Source organism: Zalophus californianus, chromosome 2, assembly GCF_009762305.2.
Source record: "Zalophus californianus isolate mZalCal1 chromosome 2, mZalCal1.pri.v2, whole genome shotgun sequence".
In the NCBI taxonomy this organism is placed as follows: domain Eukaryota; kingdom Metazoa; phylum Chordata; class Mammalia; order Carnivora; family Otariidae; genus Zalophus; species Zalophus californianus.
In genome coordinates this window covers 132,254,747-132,280,712 of record NC_045596.1, presented here as the reverse complement: position 1 = coordinate 132,280,712, position 25,966 = coordinate 132,254,747, and the positions used below count along the sequence as shown (strand labels likewise).

The window sequence follows — 25,966 nt, the reverse complement described above, 5'->3', positions numbered from 1 at the left end:
GCTAAATGTAAATTAGCTAAATCTGTGAAATGAGAGTCACAAAATGAGGAAATTTTAAAGATTTTTATTTATTTATTTGTCAGAGAGAGAGAGAGAACAAGCAGGGGGAGCAGCAGAGGGAGAGGAAGAAGCAGGCTCCTCACTGAGCAGGGAGCCCGATGTGGGACTCAATCCCAGGACCCTGGAATCATGACCTGAGCCGAAGGCAGACGCTTAACGACTGAGCCACCCAAGCATCCCAAAATGAGGAAATTTTAGAAAACAGTAAACAACATTAAAGACATTAGGAAGGTTTATTTCCACATACAATCAAACTGGTCGAGATAAATTAGACATAGCTCTTGCGCATGTAATGACAGTGACTCAGATGGATTTTTGCACCAAAGAAGTTGTTTTTGCTCATTAAGGGTTAATTTAATTTAGTTTAATTGGCATTTATAGTTCCAATATTATAAATAACTTAATACTTAATACTTAGGCAATAGCACATTAATTATAATTGCCTTTGTGAGTATTTATCACATTCACTACGAGCCTAACATTTCAGGCCTCAGATTGTTCAGGGAGGAGATTTGCCTCTGCTCCTAGAAGGACACCATTTTCCCCTCAGACATGACTTTACAAATTTATTTTGCTGTCATCACTACATTATGCATAAACAAAATTAAGTCAAAACAGCATTCCATTTGAGTGGTTCTTAACAACAGCTTGGAGGGTATTCTGGGACCTTAAGGGAGATTTTTTAATGGAATTTAGGATGTCTAGATTGTAGATATTTCAATGGTTTAAACTCCTGCTCTTCACAATGAAAAGCCTAAATATTTTGTAAAACATTGGTTTTTCTAAGGTATTTCCTTGACATATATTTAAAGTTATGAAAGAGAAGACTTTAAATGTATAAAGCAAACTAGAAGTGAAAAAAGTAGTTGACCCAGTTTGTTTTTTGACCTTTTTATGAAATTGGCCTATTCTTTTGAGTCTCAATTCATATATATTTTCTGGGCCCAGGCCAATGTAATGATTGAAGCTGAATGTTGTTCTACACAGGCATATGAAGAGATGTTGATTGTGATATCTTGTTTGGGGTTTTTGTAAATTTTCAATAACATATTTTGTGGAAGAAGCAGAGCCTACTTCAAAAACAAAAGTACTGCTACTAAAATGGCACATCCTCCTCATTCCCACCCCCTGGCCCAAAGGACAAACCCCTGCTACCTACTTTTGTCTTTTTAATTTGTCGTTTTGTAATTAGCTTGGACTGAGATGTACAGAGGCAGTTCAAAATGAATTTTCTATGAAAATAAACGGGCTGAGAAGGCTACTCAACTGCAAATATGTAGCATGTCTAAACAAAAAGAAAGCAGACCCAAGGACCCAAAAGGCAGAGCCAAGCATAACAGAGAGCAATGAATTAAGGAAACCCCCAGGAAGCAGGATGACCCAATAAAGAACATTCCATACTCCTGGAGCATATGCCGGCTAGATTTCAGCAATGCTAAGGACCAGTAATTTCTTTGTGCCTTTTGTTCATCCAGTTATTGAGTTACGGAGATTTTCCTGTCCCTTTCAAAATTGATGTCAGGTGTGGATGTAGAGGAGGAAGAGGGAGAAAATGTAAATCATCTTCTTAGTTCCCAGTTCTCTGGTTAAAGAAAATCTCTACCCAAAGAGCTTCTCTGCATATGAATCTGATGTAGATGATGAGATCATGGCCTTGGAGCTTGATGCCATGGTTGGATGAGACTGAAGGTTTTGGAAAGGGATGAATGCATTTTGCACATGAATCACTGGAGCCAGAGGGCAGACTGGAATAGACTGTTACACCAATGGAACCAAATAAATCACGCCCCCTGTTACTTATGCTCATGTGCGGTTCCCTCCCTCCTTCACTCGGGCATGGCATATGCCTTGCTTTGGTCTGTAGGCTATGAGCAAAGATAATGCATGCACTTGCCCACTGAGGCTTGCCATCTTAGAACATTGTGCCAAGACTGTGTGTGAAGAAGTGTAGCCTCACTGAAGTAGTACTTCTATGGAATATTAACAAAATTACGTGTTATTTTTAAAAACAATACAAAATAAACTGTTGTGAGGTCAGCACAGAGGAGCAAAAGAGAGATGGCACGAACACTGGAACCAGAAAGAATGGTTTGCTTGTGTGCACAGGACCCAAGTGGCCAAGTCCCAGGGTGGCCAGGTGGCCAAGTCATCTGGCTGTTTTTCAGGGTTCCTTTAGTTTGCCAGTGTCCCTTTTGTAATTACCAAGAAGAAATCCCAATGGCCCTGGCCACTTGTGGCTGCTGGGTTTGCTCCGTGGCCCCCTCAATAGTGTAGGGGATTTCTCCCATCCCAAGACCTGGCCTCAGCCCCACTGACCCTTTTCTAAAGCTGACCATGTCCCAGGTAGGGCTGCTCACAGTAGTGGCAGAGGCTGGCTGGAGCGGAGAGGTACAGTGGCGGTTGGGCCAGAAAACTCTTGTCAGTACTCTTGTTTGGTTCATGGCATAAATTCTTGTCCTCTCTTAAAGAATTTCAATAAAACATTTCAAACACACAGACACACACACACAGACACACACACACACACACACACACACACAAGAACAGAGAGCCAGTCATCCCATTTATTCCAACTGAGCTCACTAACAGAACCTGGGCAAGACAAGATGAAGAAACTCACTGCCCACCTATACAATCATGAAAACAAAACAATTGTTGTTTTAATCCATTGATTTCTTTAGGCGCAACAAAAAGCTATTAATTTTTTTATAGGCAGCAATACAATATATAATTGATACAAACACCTCTTCCTTATCACTGCTGTTTATTGTTGAACATTGTCCAAGACACTTAGAAATTTTCCTGAGGTTGCTTTGGATACTACTTCTTCTTTACTTTTTTTCTATTTTCATCCTAAGGGATTTCAGTAAGCTCTCTTTTTCTCTGACTCTTCAACTCATAAGCTTTATAGTTCCTTGATATCTTCAACAATAAGAGCATTCATCTTCCAAATACTTTGCTATTTGTAAGCATGGCCATATCTTCAGCCAAACAACAATCCAAATATTCTATTTATTTATGTGCTCAAAAGTTTTTAAGTATAAAGGAGATCATTTCAACAACAAATATTGTATCAATGATATAAGTCATCAGATGACTTCTGGAGATGTCACTGTTCTAATCCTAAATACATTGGTAATTTAATGTAACATAAGAGAACATTTTAGGGTAAGACAAACTTGGAATAAAAAGGCAGGTTTGATGATATCCTTGTGTGTACAAAGAAAGTTGATGTGAGACAAAAAAAAGGCAGGTTTGAAATGAAAAAAATTGTATGTATGGTGATGGATATTAACTAGATTTATCGTGGTAATCATTTTGCAATGTATACAAATATTGAAATGTTATGCTGTACATCTGGAATTAACATACTGTTATATGTCAATTATTCCTCCATTTTAAAAAAAGATACTATTAAAAAATTTAGGCACAAAGAAAGTACATTCTTTTCTCAAACTGAATATAAGATGTAGATGTTCCAGAAGAAGCTTTGAGTCTCATAATTTCTAAATAAATTTAAATTCAACTAAGCTAAAAAAATGCCAGCTTTGGCATTGATTAACAAAGTAAATTTTAATTATCTTATGTATAAATAGTGAAAACTATAAGACTCAATAGCAAGATGTTAATATTATTATACTTATTCATATAATTACTTTAAATCATCCAATCCTATTTTAGAAATGTAATTGAATAAAAAAAGTGTTTGAATAAATAAGCAAATTAATAAATGGGTTTTCAGCCCTATCTTCCTCCTTGCAAATAAGTTTATATTTAAACATAAGGATGGTCATATAAAAGTATAGGTTGAGTTCAAATGTGAATCTCTGACTTGATGAAAGGACTACCTAATTTGGTGCTTAAAAAACTATTTGATGTTTGACTTTATTAATTAATTACCACTATTTGATTTTGATCATTTGCCCTCCATATACCTCCCTGATTCCTTATTTGTAAATACCATTAGCTACCTCACAGTGTTGTAGTGAAATCTAAGTATGAAAAATAACAAAAAGCTATTAAAATAAAAACTCACAGATGATTGGCCTACCACATTATGAAAACTTGAATTTTCCTGAATCTATGTTTAATTTGCAGATAACAAAATTAATACCTCTAAAAAGCATTCCTTCTAGGACCAAAAAGCATTTTTTGCAATACCAGAACATAGGAACCTCCTAGGGCTAACCAGTTATAAATCGTCTATGTTCCTCTATTCTAATATGTTTAGGTCTCATTAAAATGAATCAAATATCGCTTTTCTAAAGTGAGAGAGTTTATTAGTGTTTGAAAATAAAAATACCTCCTGGAAATGAATGGCTCGTTTTTAAAGTGTATACTCCAAAAGAAAAATAAATTGTAATTCCCTATAATGTACAGTGTTCTTTCAACCCACCAAAAGAATCACCAGTCTTTCCAATTCCCCATGCATCCAACTCCCTGTCTTCACTACAGACTAACTCCTATGCATGCTCCAAGATGAACCTTAATGGTTTTACTTCCCATCTGAACTCTTTTCTGACATTCGATCCAAGTCCCAAGGCCCCAGCACTGCCAGAGCACTTTAAGTTACCCTTGACTGTAACGGTGTCACAGTCTAATAATCAGTTTACTTGCATGTTTTTCTGGCAGATTATGAGTTGGAGCCAAAAAGTATATATTTCACTGTTTTCATCTCCAATTCCTAACATGAGAAATGGCCTAGAATAGTGGTCTGAAAAGGTTTAAAAATCTTGAATTATGAAATGAAATAAAGAGCAAATAAAAGCCATATATCTTAAAAACTAAGGAAAAATATGACCCAATCTCTGACACATTTTAAATCTTCAAAAATTTTTAACACAAATTGAGCCTCTTGAGTTCCTTGCCAAAAAGAAACCTGAAAGCACAACTGTGGAGGCTGCCGGGTGGTGTGTTCTCAGTATGAGCCAATACCTTGAAGCTAATGGCATATTGCCTTTTGGAGCACCAAAACTTCCAGGTGTCTCTAAGACACTCATTACATGGAACATGTGCCAAGTTCCTGAAAATGCACAAGGCAAAGGATAGAAGCACTTGAAATAGTTTATACCCAAATAAGTAAGAATATTTCTTCACTGGGAAAAAAAATGAAAACCGTGTCTGTATAAGCCATCATCATCATCATCATCATCATCATCATCATCATTGAGTTAAATCTGATTCTGACAGATATCAGCTCACTTAGAAAGTCTCCTGAGCCAGATAAAGCTCTGACCCTCATTCAGGAAACCCAATATTATACATGAATTTAAAAGTTATACACATTAAAAAATAAATAAATAAAAGTTACACACATTAAAAGAGCAGTATTTGAATTAATTATGGAAAGAGTTTGTACTTATAAGAGGAATTTTATCAAAATCACTTTAATAGAGCTTCTTAAGAAGCTACCTTTAATGGGAGAAGTCAGATCTTAATATAAAAAAGTTCTGAATTATAAAAGATAGAATACTATGGATTTAATTATAAAGAATTGATGGGCCCACTTTTCAAGATCCTTTTATATGCACATAAAGAAAAGCTCAAAAGTATATCACGCATTATCCATCTTAGTAAAAAAGGTACCTATGTTGCATAAAAGTTGTAGATGCCAAAATTAAATTTCTACATAACTGAAATTTATAAACATATTTAAATTTAAAAAATTTATAAATGTAAGAAATCTTAAGAAATCTACAAATGTATTTCAGAAAATGGAATGCCAATTCATGATTTGATATCTGAAGGATAATATACTCATTAAATACTGAAACACCTGGACTTGTATAAGTCTACTGCTAAGAAAAAAAAAATTGAAACTTCATATCATGCCTCTGAAGATGCTCTAATAGTGATGACAATAAGTAGTTCAGGCCAGGGAGATCTTGGCCAAGTTACTTAAACTTTTAGGTCATAAGTTTTCTAATTTATAAAAAGAGTAGTTGTTACAGATAGTTTCTTAATGCCTTCAAATTATAAGAGTCAGATTAAATTCTTGTGTTTGAGAACTGTCTTTGGAAGCATAGATGAGACTTTAATGAACAGCTACTGTAACCTCTGTCTACCTTAGAGCATAATTAGGACATAAAGATACCTTGGTGCTTCATCTTTTCCTTTCTTCCAAGTAGGGAACCTAATTTTGGGCTGTCCTCCTTGATTCTAACAATGCTTCTGTCTTACTACTTTTTCTTTCATCCACTTTCCCATGTGGCATCAGATGTGATGAGAGTATTGATTCAATAAGAAGTGAAGAGAGAATAGAATCACACTAATTGAATGATCCATACCCACTTTCATCACTAAACGAAAGCCTACATTACATTTGTGTATATATACATATATATGTGCATGTATACATATATGATGGATCACATGGGGTACTTCTCTCTTCTAATTCTCTCCAACAAATACTCATACCTATATTTTCTAAATTGAGAAAAAAGAAAAGAACTACTTATGTGGCTATGTGGCTATTATATGATCTTTTTTCCCTCAGTTTTAAATTCCTTTCTTCTTTTCTAATTTTTTCACAAATCATTATTAAGAAAAGGAAACTTGTACTCTAGAAAAAAAAATAGATCCTGAATTTAAAAGTGAGTAATAATGCAAGTGGAATACTAAATATGATCTAGTGGAGTAACAAACTTGATTACTCACAAAACAAATTATAGGTTTTTTTAGAAAAGAAATTTTTCCTGGAGTATAAACACTGCTCCCTAGTAATTTAAATAGAAGTATTGAGTTCAGTTTAAAATTGCTTTGCATTGGAGCACCTGGGTGGTTCAGTCCATTAAGAGTCTGCTTTCGGCTCAAGTCATGATCCCCGCTGAGCAGGGAGCCCATTTCTCCCTCTCTCTCTGTCTGCCTCTCCCCCAGTTTGTGCTCTCTCTTTCTCTGTCAAATAAATGAATAAAATCTTTAAAATAAATAAATAAATAAAATTGCTTTGGGTTTTACTTAAAATGCCATTTCAACAAAGCCAGTACTACAGTTTTTGGCATAACAACAAGAACAAAGACATCAAGTTCTATACTTATGTTAATACATCTATTTTAATATTTCATAAAACTATCATTAGGTAGATCTTTTATTTTCACTATGAGGGAATTGAGACATAGCTAGGTGAAGTAATCTGCCCAAAGACACATATCTAGTAAGCCACAAAACTAAGATTCTAATATAGGCAGTGGGCTTCCTTTTTTCAGTAATATTTTATACTATTAACTTTTAAGGCATGAAAACATATGAAATAGCAATCCCATACCAGAAAAACCACAGTTCTCCTTAGGCCATATGTAATTTGTTATCTGAGACTCATGTGGAAGAACAACTTTGTGAAATCATGTGAAGCCAATATGCCAAATATTCACTATAACCTTGAGCAATTCAAAGACTACTAAAGACCTAGCTCGTTCATGAATCCCCTTTAATCTATTTGTATTTTCACATTGTCTCACCTCTTTGGTTAATATTTCATTAATTTAAAACAGACTGTTTAAAGTAGTATTTCTTTTGATTTTCCCCAATCTCTTTCTTTGTGTTTCAAGGGTGTCCTCTAATTGTAATATTATGAAATTTGGCGAATAAGTTCATGTTTATTCTCTTCCAAGTCTTATAAACTTTGATCATTTCTCCTTTCAACACTTTGACTTTCCATACAAAGAGTTCTTTTAAACGCAGTAGATAAAAAATTCAAGAGTTGAGACAGTTTCAATTTCAAAGTCCTAAAATTTCAAAGGGATCCAGAAACTTGTTATCCATCCATGTCAAGAAGAATTTTAAAGAAAATGTTTTTAAAGTTAAAAAGTTCTGATTTGGAGATAGTCTCAATTCTCATAAATGACACTGGAAAGAAAGTCCCAAGGACAAATGCACTATGTCCATTTCTTAAAAGCTCTAAAGAAAGAAAAAAACCATGACCACTCATATATTTCCCAAGTCAGAGGCATCTTCATATCTTAAAATTTTAGTATATAAGACTTAAAAATGGCATGTATTACATGGAGCACTGGGTGTTATACACAAACAGTGAATCATGGAACACTACATCAAACACTAATGATGTACTAAATGGTAACTAACATAACCAATAAAAAAAAAAGAAAGGAAAATTTAAAAAAGAAAAAAACTAAAAAAAAGACTTAAAATGCCATTAATGTTAATTAGAATGATATGAATAACAGCAGCAAAATGATAGGTCTTTGATGACAAAATGCTTGTATTAATCTCTTCCGGAATTAGTGATGCTGTTTTTCACAGCATTCCCACTCTTTAGATTTGAAAAATTTTAAAAATATTTTTAGCACAAAACTACCATCCTCTTTCTCTTAGATTTTCAAAATTTTCTTTATTTTTTTAACTGGTCCCTTCTGTCCAAGTCTCTAGAAAAAAAAAAAAAGACAAAAACAAAAACAAACTTGCTCAATGTCTCAGACTCCTCCATCCTCACTTCTCTCCTGCAGTCTAACATCTTCAAATAAATTCATGGCCCACGTGCCATCTCCACCTGCTTGCTTCCAACCCTTCATTAGCATGCCCCAACAGGTCGATGAAAGTTTATGAAACTCATTGCTCAGATCTCCAACTGTCCTGTTGCTCCTTCCCACAAGTCTGCTGACCACCCTCTCCTCCTGATCTCTCAGTAGCATTCCAGAGAGATCCTTATAACCTGTTTGAAACTGGTTTTACTTGCCATAAGCATTTTTTCCCATCTCCCTAAATGCTTCTTCTGTCACCTCTGACCTTTCACCTTCTCTCTACCCTTAAATGTTGGTGTTCCTTGGATTCTGTCCTAAGCATACTTTTCTTTTAAACCACATTCTCTCTTTAGGCACCTTCATTCATAATCATACCTCCAATTATGTCTATGGAGAAAACAGCAAAATCTCTATCTTCAATAGGAAAATCTCTTACTCCTGAATCCCAGACCATATATCCAATTGCTTTTAGACAACTTCAGTTGGATGTTTCATAGGACTTTAATTTCAATAAATGATTCTAAAACTGAGCTCATCATTCTTCCTTCAGAACCTTCTTTTCTTCCATTGTGAGCTAATTCAATAAATAGCAATCTTAAGTTGTTCAAGACAGAAAGCATATCCTTATTTTCTTCTACCTCATCCTCTACCTCGAATCTACCTTGAATCAATGTCAATTTGACAATGACCATGTCTTGTCAAATAGGCCTTCTAAATATCATCCAAATCTGACTTCCCTTCATGCCTGCCTACTTTCCTAGTCCAAATCACCATTATTATTATCCTAGAGTTTCACCCCATTCTCCATGTTACAGCCACAGTGATCTTATTTATAATTTAATTCTGAATTATGCTTAAATTTTCCTGATTAAAGTTGTTCAAAGTCTGTCTATTGCAGTTATTTTAGATTCCCAAATCCTTACGAGGATTTAGCCACTGATTTCCTCATAAAAATCTCTCATTTACTTTCTATGTTCTAGTTTGTGATGGACCACTGCCCACAACTTCTTGGTCACTCTTTCCATAAAAGATTTAAGTATACTTCTCCTCTTGAATATGAACACATTTGGGACACCTGCGTGACTCAGTCTTTAAGCATCTGCCTTCGGCTCAGATCATGATCCCAGGGTTATGGGATAGAGCCCCACATCGGGCTCCCTGCTCAGCAGGAAGCCTGCTTCTCCCTCTCCCACTTCCCCTGCTTGTGTTCCCTCTCTCCTGTCTCTTTCTGTGTTAAATAAATAAAATCTTAAAAAAATAAAAAATAAAAAATTTAAAAATTGAATATGAATTCACTCTGTGGCTGCTTAGCCAACAGAATACAGAAGTGATGTTGTATAAATCCCTGACCTAGTCTTAAAGAAAACTGGCAGAATTGTTTCCTCTCCCTTAAAACATTCATTCTTGGGACACTCTTTGGAATGCAGCCATTATGCAGTTAGAAGCCTGTCACATGGTACACCAGCCAACAAACAGCACCAACTGCCAGTCATAAAAGTGAGCCATCTTAGATTTTCTAGTGGCATGAAGCTCAGCTGAATTTATATGGGCAGAAGAATTGCTCAGCTGATGCCAGTAAACCTACAAAATCGTAAGAGATAATGAAATAATTGTTGCTTGAAGCCGCCAAGTTTTGGGCTGGTTTGTGATACAACAGTAAATTATAGGAACGATGTCTATATTTCAATCTTACCTACATTCCAATTCACAGAGACAGAACCTATGTTTTGCTTACTTACCACCATATTTCCAATGCCTACCAGAGTTTCTGGTCTGCCAGTGGGTGCCCAATTAATATTTATTGGTCGATTTATCTAATAAATAGATGAAAAGATAAAATTTTAGTATCTTATTTCAATGAGGGCAATATGCCCAATGTTTAAAAATTCTGAGTTAGGTCAGACTTTATGAATGAAATCATACCTCTCCTGCTGAGTGATCTGCTGAGTGATCAAGAAAATGTTGTGTAAACTCTATGTGCCTCAAGTTTGATTATCTACAAAGTGGGGTAGAGTTGTTTTAAGAATTCAATGAGATAACACAGACATAAAAGAGTGAATGGTATATCGAGGCTCCCAGTGGAGAGTATTTATTATTAATTTATTGAAATGGTAAACTGTGAAACAGAGAAATAGTAATAGCTTTTCTGAGTTTCTTTACTAGTTGGCTGCAGAGCTGGGACTAGCAAGCTACTTTCTTCACCGACTGTCTTTTTTTCCTCACACCTTCCTATTTTTTGTTCTTTTTTTAAAAATGTCTCCATCACCTATGGTAGGCAGAAAAATAGTCCCTCAAAGAATCCCATTTCCTAATTCCTGGAATCTATGAATATGTTAGGTTACAAAGCAATGAAGAATTAAGATTGCAGATGGACTTACGGATGTTTGCTAATCATCTGATTTTGAGATGGGGAGATTTTCCTGGATTAATCAGGTGTTCCAGTGTAATTACAAGGGCCTTTATAAGTGGAAGAGGAATGCAGAAGAAGGAGAGCACCAGAGTGATACAATCTGAAAAATGCAAGAGCAATGAAAGAAAGACTTGACCTGCCATTGCTAGAGTTGAGAAGGAAGGACACCCGTGGAGGACTAGAGGTGGCCTCCAGCTGATGGACAAGGCAAGGAAATGGGTTTTCCGCTAGCAGCTCCAAAAAGGAATGCAACCCTGCTGACACCCTTAATTTTAGTTCATTGAGACTAATTTCAGATTCTGACCTAATAAATTTGGGATGTCTTAAACCATGAAGTTCACGGCAATTCGTTACCACAGCAATAGAAAATGAATACATACCTCAATCTTTTTTTTTTTTAATTCATAAGCCTGCATGCAGTTCCAAAAACCAATACATTATACATTTTTCAAAGTGGTCCTTGGATATGTGATATTGAACTCAGATATTTCCATTTGGGGTCATTAAAATTCTATATTCCTTTGTTAATACATTTCACTACTGAAAGAGATGATAATACTTCCTTTCTTTGTAACCAACAGTAAAGTTCAAAATGGGAAAGGTAAAGAGAGAAAACTATTAGGAAAAAAAATAAAGTTAAACTTAATAATTCCAGGATTTTTGAATGGTAATTCCCACCAGAAAGATCAGTACCTATGACCTTGAGTGTCCTGGAGAAGGTAATTTCACCTCCCTAATCTCCAGTAAGACACTGGAACTATTGAATTGATTGCAATTATAATAAATGCTCACACAATCCATACTGTGTAGATACATTTTTTTTTTTATAACAGCTAAATACCTCTGCCAAGGCGGCTAACCCAACACAATGACTATTAAATTGATTTAGGGCAACAAGATCCAGAAGGTGTCACACCTGTAAATGAACCTTTAACCATATGTTGTGATGTGTTTATATGCTAATCTCTTCAGAAGTAACAAAACCCTTGGATGCCACCTGGTTGGCCATATTTTCTGAATTAACTCCAATAAAATGGAATCAAATTATAATACATGAGGTCTGCATTCTTTAAATAGGAACAAGAATGTGAATGGATTATTTGGTGTATTAAGCTCTTAAACCACTTATAAAATACTTGAACCACTACAGAGAAAACTCTCCAAATGGAGATATCCAAAAAATAGAAATTATTTAATTTGAAACAGTCTAAATATTTATAATTTCTGTAAAGCAAATATAAAACAGTCATCCTCACATGTAATATTAGTGTCTGCTTATTGCTTTGGGTATTCACCAGGGAATGAGAAGTAGAAAAGAGAATGCCTTGGAAGAAACAAGGATGTAATATCAACTACTTTGAACTGAAGCACTTAATGTGGCGCATTTTATACTTCTCTATTCAAAGAAAATAACTGTGTAAGATTGTGACCTAGTTTGGGGAATCTTGCTATTCTTAGTTTACCTTGACAAATTTAAATGACAACCAGAAAAGTCACATTTTAAGTAAATATGTGTTAACTACTGTGGGCTAAATACATAAATAAGAGTTTACATTACCTGTCTCATATACAATAGTGTAACTCGGCTGCTGTTGGGAATTTGTTTTGTATGTCTTTTTCTCATCTAACTTAAATAACTTTGATCAGAATGAATCATTTTGGAAGTATAACATAAGTGGAAAAATAAAATGGAAGAGTTTCCTAAGAGGTTTTTGTGTAGTTTCTGTAGTTTTTATACCAGGCCTTTTTTGAGACGTTAATGAGAGTAGGATAAAAGGGTTGATTGACCTAAACAAGAATTGATTGTCTCTGCTAGTCAGTGAAAGAACAATACATACCAAGATATTCGTTTGGAGTCAAGACAAAAGGGAGTCAATTAAATGGTGGTTATAATAGATCCTAGTTCGGTGAATTAGGTCAAAATTAGGGGCACAGTTTAGAGAAAGGCTAGACTATAATTCAGAAGCCACATGGGCACTCAGGGTCCATTCCTGACACCTTTGAAGTATCAGAAATGATTAGCAAGATAACTTTGTTGGAAGCCCACCAATGGGCTTAGCAAAAAGTAATGGTCTTTTTGCTGATAACTCTGTTATAATTGGCCCAGAAACTGGTACAGGCATGGATTTAAAGTTAGAGCCAATCCAGCAGCAAAAGTTACTATTATTTGAGAAGGACAGGGACACAAAAAGATATCAAGGGATGAGAAATAATAGCCTATGGCTTTACTGATTAAAATGCAGCACTGATGTTTTCTCCGAACTTCCATATGAAGATTTAGATAATACGTTTACAAGGTCTTTTTATTTGTGAAGATCACAAATGAGTCCCCTATACAATGAGAACTTTTGACTCATAGAAGTTTGATACTTATAGTGCTCTCCAAGTCAGAACCAAAATATTAACATTATTTTTGGTCACAAAGAATTAACAAGTTATTAAAAAAAAAACATTATCTAACATGGATAAAGTATGTGTATTTCCTAGCAAGAGATTTCAAGTTACTTCAACAAGATTTTTGAGCACATAGTCAATAAGGTAGCATGGTACAATGGAAAGAAAAAAATAATTTTTGAAGTCCTATCAAAACTCAGGTCTTCCAGAGACTGATGCAGAAGCTGATTCAAAGGTAAAATCAAACATGAGTGAGACAAGAGATACAAGATAATACATTGCTTTTACAGAAAAGACACATATCTTCATAAAAATACTAAACACAAGAACAATGTAAATACATAAAGATTATATTCAATCAAGCTGGACTGGAAAATTACAAAGCAAAAGAAATGCCAGGAAGCTCTAGGAAATAAAAACTTTTGAAAAAGAAAAAACTCAATAATTCAACCAATCTAATTTCCACAAACTGTCTTGCAGCAAACTGGCTATGGCAAGCTTAGCATTTGGTGAATTAGAATATTTCCCTGCAAGTTACTAGCTGAATAATTTTAGTCAATTTACTTAACTCCTGAGTCCTTTTATTTGTTTTTTTTTTTTGATTGGTTGGTTTGTTGATGAGTGAAATGAAATAAAGTAGTACCCAGAGCATATTAGATGACAAAACATTTAATTCTCAAATATTAATATACACAAAGCAATGTAGATAAATATTATAGAACCAAGCTACAAATAAGATTCAGTACATGCCCACATTCTAAAAACTTAAAGATGAAAACCCATATATTAGATATTAAAGTACAACATTTTGTGCAAAAGGATATCAAGAGGAAAATAGATTGACTTAAAATTGCAGAATCTTGAACAGTATGGTTTTGGCTTGGATCCAAATGATGGGTAGGAATTTTAGCAATGGAGATAAAACTAAAGGAAAGGACATCTCAACAAAGAAGATGGTAACAAAAGCCAGGGAGCTAAGGAGAGAAGGAACGAGAGGAGAGAGAGGAAGAGGAGGAAGAGAGAACAGGAGAAGGAGAAGAGAAGGGGAGAGGGAGAAAGACAATGAAGAAGAGCAGGAGACCACTAACAATTTAGGGAGTATGAGAAAGACTCCTGGCTATCTCTCATCTGGTTTTCCCTTTCTTCCCTAGTATTAACAATTTTAACTATGCATATATTGGACTAGTATCAAGATCACATTTTCTAGCCTTCTATGCAACTGGTATGGCCAGGTTAGTAAGTGCTATTAAGTTCTGGCCAATGGCATTTAAGAGGAAATGGTTCGTGGAAATTCCAGAATTTGTTTCAAATGCAGAGTGTGTATTCTTCTTCCCCACTTCCTCTCTCATGCTGCTGGAGTGGAGACATGGTACCAAGTTACCACTGATCATGCTGGAAGGAGCAAAATGCTTCAGATGGTAGTGTCTGGGTTCCTCAATGACCACATCTGCAATCTGGGTTATTATGTGATGGAGAATTAAACTTTTATACTGGTTAAGTCACAATTATATGGGGTCTCTTTTACACAGAGCCAGATCCATATTGTAATTAACAGTATGAATTTAAAAATGGTAGGTAGTCTGATATGACTGAAGTACAGGATGTCTAGGAGAGAATTAGAATGGAAGGATGAGGCCAAAAAGTGAAGACTCTGAAAAGTCTAGACGGAGAAGACTGTATTATTTTCTATGCAATAAAAAGCCACAGATCACTTCTGAAAGGAGCAGGACGATCAAACATGTACATCAGGAAAATAAAGTGTGCAGAATGGATTATAAGGAAGAAAGACTGAACACAAAGACAATGAACTCTCTGTTGTAACAAAAGTATGACACGGGTTTGTGGCCACACAAGTAAGAATAGGAATGAGGAGAAATGTTCCACCTTGGAGACAGAAATGACAGAATTGTGCAAGTATTTAAATTAGTAAGAAAGGGTTGTTCGTGAGCAAGAAGGACACATAAAACGTATAACTATAAACAAAGACAATCTTAATCAGGTTAAACGACAAGAAAAAAATCAAATTTTAAGTGACAACCGACTATGCAAGTGTGGAGTAATACAAGAGTTAGAGCTAGGTGTCTGCATCGGGTACTCTCACAAATAGGGACAGCAGTGGAAGACTTGGTAGTAAACAAAATGGACAAGGAAGATCATATAGAATTAAAATAAAGAGAACAGAAAACAAAATCATATGATGACATTGATTCTCTGAAATTATTTTTTTTAAGATTTTATTTATTTGTTTAAGAGAGAGAGAGAGAATGAGAGATAGCACGAGAGGGAAGAGGGTCAGAGGGAGAAGCAGACTCCCTGCCGAGCAGGGAGCCCGATGTGGGACTCGATCCTGGGACTCCAGGATCATGACCTGAGCCGAAGGCAGTCGCTTAACCAACTGAGCCACCCAGGTGCCCGTTTCTCTGAAATTATTTTAAAGCTTTATTCCTCCTCCAGGATTTAGGATGAATGGAACATAAGATTCATATCATCTTGAAACACCAAATGGCCTGTGAAATAATCTATCTGCAGAATGACAGAGTCATTGGTCCTCAGACCAACTCACTTTGTTATAGTTAAGGAAAGTGACATGTAAAGGGATAAAGTGACTTATCCAGGAGAGCTTTACTAAGATGACAGAATTCTCCAATCCCAGTGTGCCAGGCCATAATTTGATGCCCAGTGATTTGTAAACCCTAGTGAAAGGAATCTAAAGATGTTTCTCCTTCCCCTTCATGTCTTTATCTTTTAATTTTTCTTTGTTTCTTTCCGCTTCAGAACCTCTAGGAACTTGACAACTTTTCAAGAATCAGTAATATTCCATTAGCAAGATGCCACAGGATTGGCTTTTCATACTCTTCAACTGTATTGGATAAAATTATTTGTAGTAGAAAATTTAGCTTGTTTCCATAGTTACTCTTTTAATCAAATACATAATCTTAGCACTGTTTCAGATTAAAAGACCAATGACAAAAGAAAATTGTATTCGGGTCTCACCAGTAAAGCTGAGGCATTAAGACAAATGATACCTTTGAAATTAATCCTGTAGATTTTTACAAATTCATTGCTTTTCACATTGTTATTCCTTGCATTTCAATCAAGGAGAAAATTCAAACATCTATCATAAATAATATTTAGAGAAAGCAGCCAAAGGTTCATTGATCTTTGTAAGCAGTTAGACCTACATTCTTAAGAAACATTCACTCTCTCAGGCTCCAAAGCACTAAAGACAAAATCTCCCTTCAGTGATGTGAAAAAGCAAAATAAATCCATGAACAAATAACAACCTCAGAGAGCGATTAAACACTGAAAAGCAGAAAACATAAGATACACTTGAAAGCAACATGGCACAGTAAAAAGGCCATAGGGCCTGGCATGAGGGAATGATGGATCTGATCTTGGTTCTTCTATAGCATGTGACGTTAACCTCTCTGTGCCTCAGTCTCCTCATTCACAAAACGAAGGTCACTAGATCTATGGCAGTGCTTCCATAAGGAAAAAAAGAAGCTAGCAGCTGATAATAGATGCAAAAAAAAAGCTCACTCATATAAGCATTTAAAGAACTTCTGATATGATAATAAAGAATGCATATGAAGGGGCGGCACCTCGGCGGTTTCCGGTTCCACCGCCCTCTTTTTCTTCAACGAGGTGGTCGAGTGGTTTGGTGGCGGCGGCCTTGCGGGTTCGCACCAGCAGACGCAGAGATGCAGATTTTGTAAAGACCCTGACGGGCAAGACCATCACCCTCGAGGTCGAGCCCAGTGACACTATTGAGAATGTCAAAGCCAAAATCGAAGACAAGGAGGGCATCCCGCCTGACCAGCAGCGTCTGATTTTTGCGGGCAAACAGCTGGAAGATGGCCGTACTCTGTCAGACTATAATATCCAGAAAGAGTCCACCCTGCACTTGGTGCTTCGCCGCCGGGGTGGCATCATTGAGCCTTCCCTCCGCCAGCTGGCCCAGAAATATAACTGTGACAAGATGATCTGCCGCAAGTGTTACGCTCGCCTGCACCCCCGTGCTGTCAACTGCCGCAAGAAGTGCGGCCACACCAACAACTTGCGCCCCAAAAAGAAGGTCAAATAAGGCCCCTCCACCGGCTCTTCCTTTGCCCGCAGGGCAGCCTCCTGCCCGAGCCCCAAGGGCCTGGGGCCTCAATAAAGTTTCCCTTTCATTGACTGGAGCAGTAAAAAAAAAAAAAAAAAAAAGAATGCATATGAAGAAAAAAAGTGTCTTTGAACACTAATTACCTGCCTAGATAATAGTTTAGCTCTTATTCAGTCACTTATTCACAAGGCGAAAATGTTTAAAAACTCAGAAGGTAACAAACATGATCAGGGATATTAGAGAAAACGCTTTTCCCTAATTCATCAAAACTAACAGAAAACGTTCCATAAGTGAATGAGAGAGTTGCTGATAATTTCTCTGAGATTTCTAGAATCTATTCCAGGACCTCCAAGATCAGTCTGTGAACTAAATCCTAATTGTTGTCCCAGACCCATATTAATTTCCTCCTCTTCAATGTTCATATTCCAGATTATCCCATTTTTTCCTTCTCTGACGTTACATATAGACATGTATTATACACCCATAATATTTTTATAAAAATAATCACAATATTTTATACTCAATATATGATGAAATTTATTCTCATTATATATAAAACTATATGTATTTTCATGACTGTACAAAAATATGTCAGATTGATTTGCTATCATTTGTTTAACTAATTCAGGCATCTCTGAAGTAACTCCTGCCAGCTTATAATTATTTGATCATTCAAACACTGCTTTGTACTATGGTTGTACTCTTTTTTTCTTTCCTTTACACTTTTTAAAAATTTTACAAGAATGTACTAGTGGTAAATGTAATTAGATTAACACATTGCCTGAATATAGTACACTCATTAAATATTAATTGAATTGAATTTTCTTAGTGAAATTCAAAGAACATAATCAGCTCACAAGATGGATACAACTTAAGTGATTTGAGAAATAAATTAATTCTTAAATTGTGGTCACACTGGGCCTTTTGAGTTTTAGGGAGTAAGCTTTCTGTGAGCTCCTCCCTCTTTTAAAATAATTAATGTCTTATAATTGAGGAGCTGGCCACTGCAATCTAGTTGACACTTCCCCACTCTCCTGTAATATGAAAATGAATGCATTTATAACTGAAACTCAGGGAAATTACACTAGGAAAATTCAATTTAATTAATATTGAACTTGAGGAGATAAACAGTAAAAGAAAGTGAAAATCTCTTATAACCACATCACTAATTATATAAATATATATTTATATATTTATATAATCTATATATAATATATATGTCTAAATATATATATATTATAACCACATAAAGTAATTCTCAGTAGTTTGGTGTCTATCTTCCAAAGACATCTTATCAATCCATATAGATAAGTATTATATACACATACACACAGTATTTTTTTTTAATTTTTTTTTTAAAGATTTTATTTATTTATTCATGAGAGACACAGAGAGAGAGAGCGAGAGAGAGGCAGAGGGAGAAGCAGGCTCCCAAGGAGCAGGGAGCCCGACGTGGGACTCGACCCCAGGACCCTGGGATCATGACCTGAGCCGAAGGCAGACGCTTAACCATCTGAGCCACCCAGGCGCCCTTCCACACAGTATTTTTATAAAAATACTCAGAGTATTTTATACTTAACATATGATGAAATTCCTTCTCATTGTGTATAAAACTACACATATTTTCATGACTACAAAATTTGTCAAATTGACTTGCTCTCATTTATTTAATTAATTCATGACTAGTAACCAATTAACTTGTTTCTACATTTTCACCATTGAAGAAAATGAACATCCTATGCTTATATCTTTGAGCATAGATGTGAATAACCCAAGGATAAATTACTAGATGTGGACTCTCTAGCTTAGACACACATTCAGCCAAGTTAAAATCCTTAAAATTAACAAGTCAGGAGATGACAGATGTTGGTGAGGATGCAGAGAAAGGGGAACCCTCCTACACTGTTAGTGGGAATGCAAACTGGTGCAACCACTCTGGAAAACAGTATGGATTTTCCTCAAAAGGTTGAAAGTAGAGCTACCTTACAACCCAGCAATTGCACTACTAGGAATTTACCCCAAAGATAAAAATGTAGTGATCCGAAGGGGCACCTGTACCCCAATGTTTACAGCAGCAATGTCCACAATAGCCAAACTATGGAAAGAGCCCAGATGTCAATCAACAGATGAATGGATAAAGAAGATGTGGTATATATAGTCAATGGAATACTACTCAGCCATCAAAAAATGAAATCTTGCTGTTTGCAATGACATGGATGGAACTAGAGGGTATTATGCTGAGCAAAATAAGTCAATCAGAGAAAGACGATTATCATATGCTCTCATTTATATGTGGAATTTAAGAAACAAAACAGAGGATCATAGGGGAAGATAGGAAAAAAATAAAACAAGACAAAATCTGAGAAGGAGACAAACCATAAAAGACTCTTAATCATAGGAAGCAAAAAGGGTTGCTGGAGGGGAGAGGATGGGAGGATGGGGTAATAGGGGGATGGCATTAAAGAGGGCATGTGACATAATGAGCACTGGGTATTATATAAGACTGATAAATCACTGACCTTTACCTCTGAAACTAATACATTATATGTTAATTGAATTTAAATTTAAAAAATTATAATAAATAAATAATAAAAAGAAAAAAAATCCTTCCAACTAGGCATAAGAGTCTTTGAAACACCATCAACTCTGAATAGCTCCAACATTTATAATATTGTCATTTTGACAAATTCTCCATATATTGGCTGAATATATGTATCTCTTCCTATTATTGTATTTCCTGATCTTTAACATTTCTTATATAGTTGTTTGCCTTTTCTTTACTGACTTGTAGGAGCTCTTTACAGACATTATGCACTACAGATATGAACCATTTGTTAATTGCATATATTAGAAACATTGTCCTAATATTTTTTTAAATTTTTCAAATAAGTAATACAGGTTTGTTTCATTTTTTTTTAGATTTATGTCATCAAATCTAGTTATCTTTCCCTTTATGTCTTATGTTCTTTGTATATATGCAAAGACCACCTCCATCTCTAGACTCTAAAAAGACTTCTATGTGTTCTTAGACTACATACAGGAAGTGGGGAGCTTATGTAATCTTTGCCAAATAATTATCAAATTGTCCCCAAATCATTAATAGACTATTGTAACTTTTCCCTTCAATAACTAAAAAACTTCTGGTCCTTAGAGTATAATCACACATACTTATTTTTTTGTTTCTGGACAGAAGAAAAAAAGTGCGTATTTCCCCTCACTTTTAATCTAATCCCAAAACTGTCAGAAAAACAAGAATGTATGTGCACACTTTTACCTTAAAATATTTCTGAAAAAACTACTCTTCAGATAAATTTATTTTTACTTATATTTGACAAATCTTTTACAAAAATACATAAAAAGAATTTTTCTCTAGTGTTTATTTTGCTTTTTCCATGATTAGCATAAGATAAACTTTATTCCCTGCTGAAAGTGGAAGAAAAAGCAGGATGATAAACATCATTGAGCTAGACTAGGCACTGGGTTAAAATTTCCAATGAAATTTTCTGTTTGGGTCAATTTTGTGGGGTCTGAAAGAGGATCAGAAACAGAGCCTCACTAAAAGTTTTGATCCCTATACAGAAGCAATTTTTCCCAAATATAGTAATTCCCATAAACTTTGGTGTAGGAGTTCAGTCAAACAAAATTTTCAAGTTCCAAATTTGTAAGTTCTGTTTCTCTATCATGTTGTCAATTCACTTTTTGAAGTCCTACCAGTAGAAAATCTCCTAGACTCGGACAGCAGTTCTCAAACAGTTTGGGCTCATCATTCTTTCACACTCTTAAAATTTATCAGGGACTGTAATGAGCCTTTGTTTATAAGAGCTATACTTATTCCTATTTACTATATTTTAAATTAAAACTGAAAGATTTTTCAAGTGTTCATTTTTTTTAAAGATTTTATTTATTCATATGACAGAGAGAGACACAGCAAGAGAGGGAACACAAGCAGGGGGAGTGGGAGAGGGAGAAGCAGGCTTCCTGCAGAGCAGGGAGCCCTATGTGGGGCTCGATCCCAGGACCCCGGGATCATGACCTGAGCTGAAGGCAGACACTTAACAACTGAGCCACCCAGGTGCCCCTCAAGTGTTCATTTAAAAACAATAGTATTAAGCCCATCCCAAGTTCCTATTCATAATGTCTTTTATGAAAAACCATATTGTCCAGAAGAATGAATAGAGGAGCACTGCTGTCCATTTTGCAAATATCTGTAATGTTAAAAAAGGAGAGAGCTGGATTCTTGTATTTTACTTTAATGGACGTATATTAAGAAAATCTGTCCTCACATATCTATTAATTTAAAAAGTGGCAAGTATTTTAATAGCTTTTTCAGATAACTGTGGATATTATTCTTTGGATCACACTAAAAGTTGGTAATTGGTAGTTTTTTAAAGGTTAGTTGCAATGTGGAATCTAAAACCATTATAAATGAACTTTTTGTACTCTGTTCCATTAGAATCCACTGGTCTATCCTGTGCTTTGGATCTTTTACCCATGCTTAGTTCTGTAATATTATGCATTGGTCATTTGGAAAATACTGATTCAATAAATTAAGCAGATCTTCCAAATGTTGATACATCTCATTATACAATATCAAAATTTTGCATTCCTTCATATTACCACTACTCTTATCGGAGAAGCCTTTAATTATTGGGAAGGTACAAACTCACAGTGACAGATACAAGTTTTCCAATATTCTATTTTTTACATAAAAGCTTGACTATTGTAATTGGCACCAAAAACTGTCAATTGTTGCCCCTTAAAATGACAGACTTACTTTGCTCTTTTCCAAAAACTATTTCGAGATAACCAAGTCTAAGTAACCCTAGTTTGTCAGTTACTCTTTCAAGTAAAGAGGTTGTCTATGAAATTAGTAAACAAATAACCAGGTGCTTCACATATACTCTTCATTTTGTTTCACAGAATAGAAAAAGATGTCTACTTATGGATTGAGATTCAGTAGAATCAACGGTTTTTACTGCTTTACGATAGACATTCTTGAACAAACCTTTTTTTTTTTTTTAATGCATGTGTGATAGTGATGAATATAATAGCTCCTCAGTACAGTTTGATACCACTGGCTTAGTTCATGCTAATGCTTAGTTCATGTTTTTGCCCCATCAGCACAAAGTATACAAAGCAGAAAGACAATGTCTTGATATTATTATAAAAATAATTTAGATTTCATGGACCCTCTTATAGAGTATCAAGAATCCCTGAGATCCTCAGACAACATGTTGAGAATCACTGGACTAGTATATAAGATTTCTGGCCTAGTGATACAACTGACTATGTTAATCTTGAATGAATGAATAAATGAATATCAATTTTCCACTAAATTTCCATACCTACAGTTACATGAAACAAAAATAGTCTTAGAAAATGGGTATTTTATTATAGTAGTCTCTGCTGTTAACGGTATTATTGGAAGAGCATTCATCTCTACTGTTCTTTATTAGAAAGATACGCATCTTCACTGACTTCGCAATCTGTTCCTGATGTCAACGTTAATAGTGGACATCAGCAGGTTGTCACTGCCAAGACAGATGAAATGAAATTAAAAAGAAAAAAAGTACTACAGGAATAAAATAACTCCTAGGATGGAGTTTTTAACTGAACAAAATCCGATGAAAAAGCTGAGTGACTGAATGCACTGAAAGAAATTTTCTAAAAAAAGTAAAAATAAAGAAGACAGTTAGGAATCTATATTGTCTTTGTTCTGCCCCTCCCAGAATAGAATGACCTTATTTCTCTTATAATAAGCCACCGTGTCAGAAAATATTTTTTAAAAGCTTTAAATATTTTAAGAACTGTTTCATGGCATGTCTCTTTTCTACGATTCTCCATCTCTCTGAGGGCAATGACATGAGTTTAATTCTCTCTCCTAGTTGTTACTGCCTTCCTTCATTTAAGATGACATTTCTGACTATAAAACTGGAATATATACATAAGGTTTTTTGATAAGTGCTACAATGCATCAAATCCAGGTAATTTTGGAAATTGGGCTTCTGCTTCTCTTTCTGAGATCATACTCCTTCCCACTACTCTTCCCCTAAGAAAATGGTGAAATGAGAAAATTTAGGGGATGGGACAGAAACATAGAGAACAAGAAGAAGAAAAGCAAACATAGCTAGATAGTGAGAAGCACTGCCTCTTACTACTTTCTGGTAACTGTGCTGATGTCCTAAGATGTCCCCTGGGATCATGAAGTATGTGAGGTGAGAAAGATTTTTACTTTGGAGATAAGTTAAGAAGATTGTGGTTTTTGTAAAAGGGTGTGGAGAAAGCATTTTTATTATTATCACAGCTATTACATCTTTTCCCTATTTATCTTTTTTTTCCCCTGGGGAGCAAGAGGACCTTCTTGAAATAATGATGGGTTTTAACTTAGGAGTGGAGGTGTTTATGTGTCTTTTAGATTTTTATCACCTTTGCCTTCTATATAGATCTGTATCTTGCAAACATTCAAAGGGACTGGGCCCATTCAGACCTGAATATGATCTTATTTTAGAATGTATAAGAAAGAAGGATCTCTAGATATTTATTTAATATATGCACTGGCCAGATGAGAAAGAAAGACCCACCATTATAACGTTTCTTCAACTGTGAAAATTGACCCTGCTCCAGATATCACCCCAGGATGCAATAATCAACCTCCCTGTGTTCCAATGATAGGATAGAGCAAAGCTTCATATTCTCTTTCCTAAGCCCTTAGTAAAAAGTACAATAATTTTCTTTAAATTCTGATGTATATCAACTAAAGAAGATTCTTCACAAGTAAAACATTAATAACATAGGGATTCAGGCTTCTACTGCTGCTTTCCATTGGAACAATACTTCCTTATCTATGAAGCAGTTAAACTTGTGTCTTGAACTTAAAGCTAGGAGCTTTAAATATCTATTAACAAAAAGGGAGCCATGTTCCTTTGACTTGTGGGATGCAATGATTTTTGGCAGTCCCATAATCACTAATTCCAACTTGAGGAGTGGCTGCTTAATGGTAGCTTTACAAATATTTGCAGATCATAACAGTCACTTCTTCGCAATATAAACAATCAATAGTCATTTTTGCTAGAGTAACAGTCCTAGCACATGCCCATTGCTCAACTGTGAGGCTCAGGACCCTAAATATTCTTCACAATAAAGACACAATGATAATAGTTCTTAACATTGACGTGGTCATTCTTTCATGGTTTCTATGTCCTCCATATGAAGACAATAGGAAAGAGGTTTGTGTTAACAATTAATCAGTAAATATATGCTTAGCATCTACAGCCGGCTCAGTTCTGTGTTGGTAATCCAGGATACACAATGCAAGTGTAAAGCACACACAATTCTTAAAGAAACCATAGTGAGGAGCAAGACTGATACCTAGCGAATAACAGCCATCATTCATTGAGTATCTGCAATATGCCAGCACTTTGTCAGACACCTGAATGATGTAAGAGTCAGAAGTTTGAGGTACAAATCTTGGCTCCTCTGTAAATAGCTGTGTTAACCTTAACTAAATCACCTTATCTTTTTGGGCTCCATATCTCCATATTTTAAAATAATTAAATAAATAATGTTATCTCTCTTCCAGCTCTGAGAAGTCTATAATTTCACAAAATAGTTAAAATAGATTAGAAGTTCTGAAGACTTCACTGGGACAGTGAAGATTACAATGTTCCAGAAAAGCTTCACAGTGCATGAGAATTTTGAGTTGTGTTGAAGGATGTATCTCAGCTTATATAAATATACACAGATATATAACAAAATAATAATATAATAAATGTATAAAACATTAATAACAAAATAAATAAAACAATAATAAAATAATACATTTTATTGAGGTATGATTGACAAATGAAATTGTATGTATCTAGATTATACTAAGCTCTGGAGTAGTTGGAGGAGAGTCTGAAGGCACTCCATTAGGAAGTGCTCAGGAACTTTAAAACATCCTTGGAGATTCATGAAGTGATTCCCTAGATTACAGACCCTTGAGGGCAGTTTCTTTCCCATTGGAACAGTGTCTGGCACATAGGAAGTACTAAAAATATTTGTTAAAAAAGGGGATATTGACTAGGGCAGTGAGTTTATTATCCAAAGAGTACATAATGTTAGGGGAGGATTCTACAAACCAGGCAAAGTTTAAACTTGATAAACCAGTAACAAGTGATTTCCCAGGGAGGATGATAAAAGCAAAGATCAGGCATCTCTGTGCTCTACTCCAGACTCAAGCCCTAACAGCTTCCTCCAGATAAGGGTATGTGCTGTCTACACGATGACTCTGTTTCCGCCTGTGCTTGCTTCACTAACTCCGCTCTCTGAAATCCACCTCCCGCACATACATTCCTGTGCCCCTGTTCTGCCTTGAAACCTCTGAAAACTAAAATTCCCTTTTAATCAGAACTGTCCTCGGGTCTCCATTTTGGTTAGATAGCTCTGATCTCAGCTTTCTCCCCAGGACTCTCAAGAACTGCCAGTGTCCCGGCTCCCCCAAGCAATCTCACAGCCAGCAGTCAAACTTGGACTCCGCTC

General features: G+C 35.4%; 1 protein-coding gene and 1 pseudogene across 3 annotated transcripts in view; one reads left to right on the top strand and one right to left on the bottom strand.

Annotated features, from left to right (window-relative positions):
• GRIA2 (glutamate ionotropic receptor AMPA type subunit 2) overlaps positions 1-25,966 on the bottom strand; it is a 149,446-nt gene that overhangs the window by 97,380 nt on the left and 26,100 nt on the right. The window lies entirely within an intron of this gene.
• On the top strand, positions 16,923-17,547 carry LOC113924466 (annotated as a pseudogene).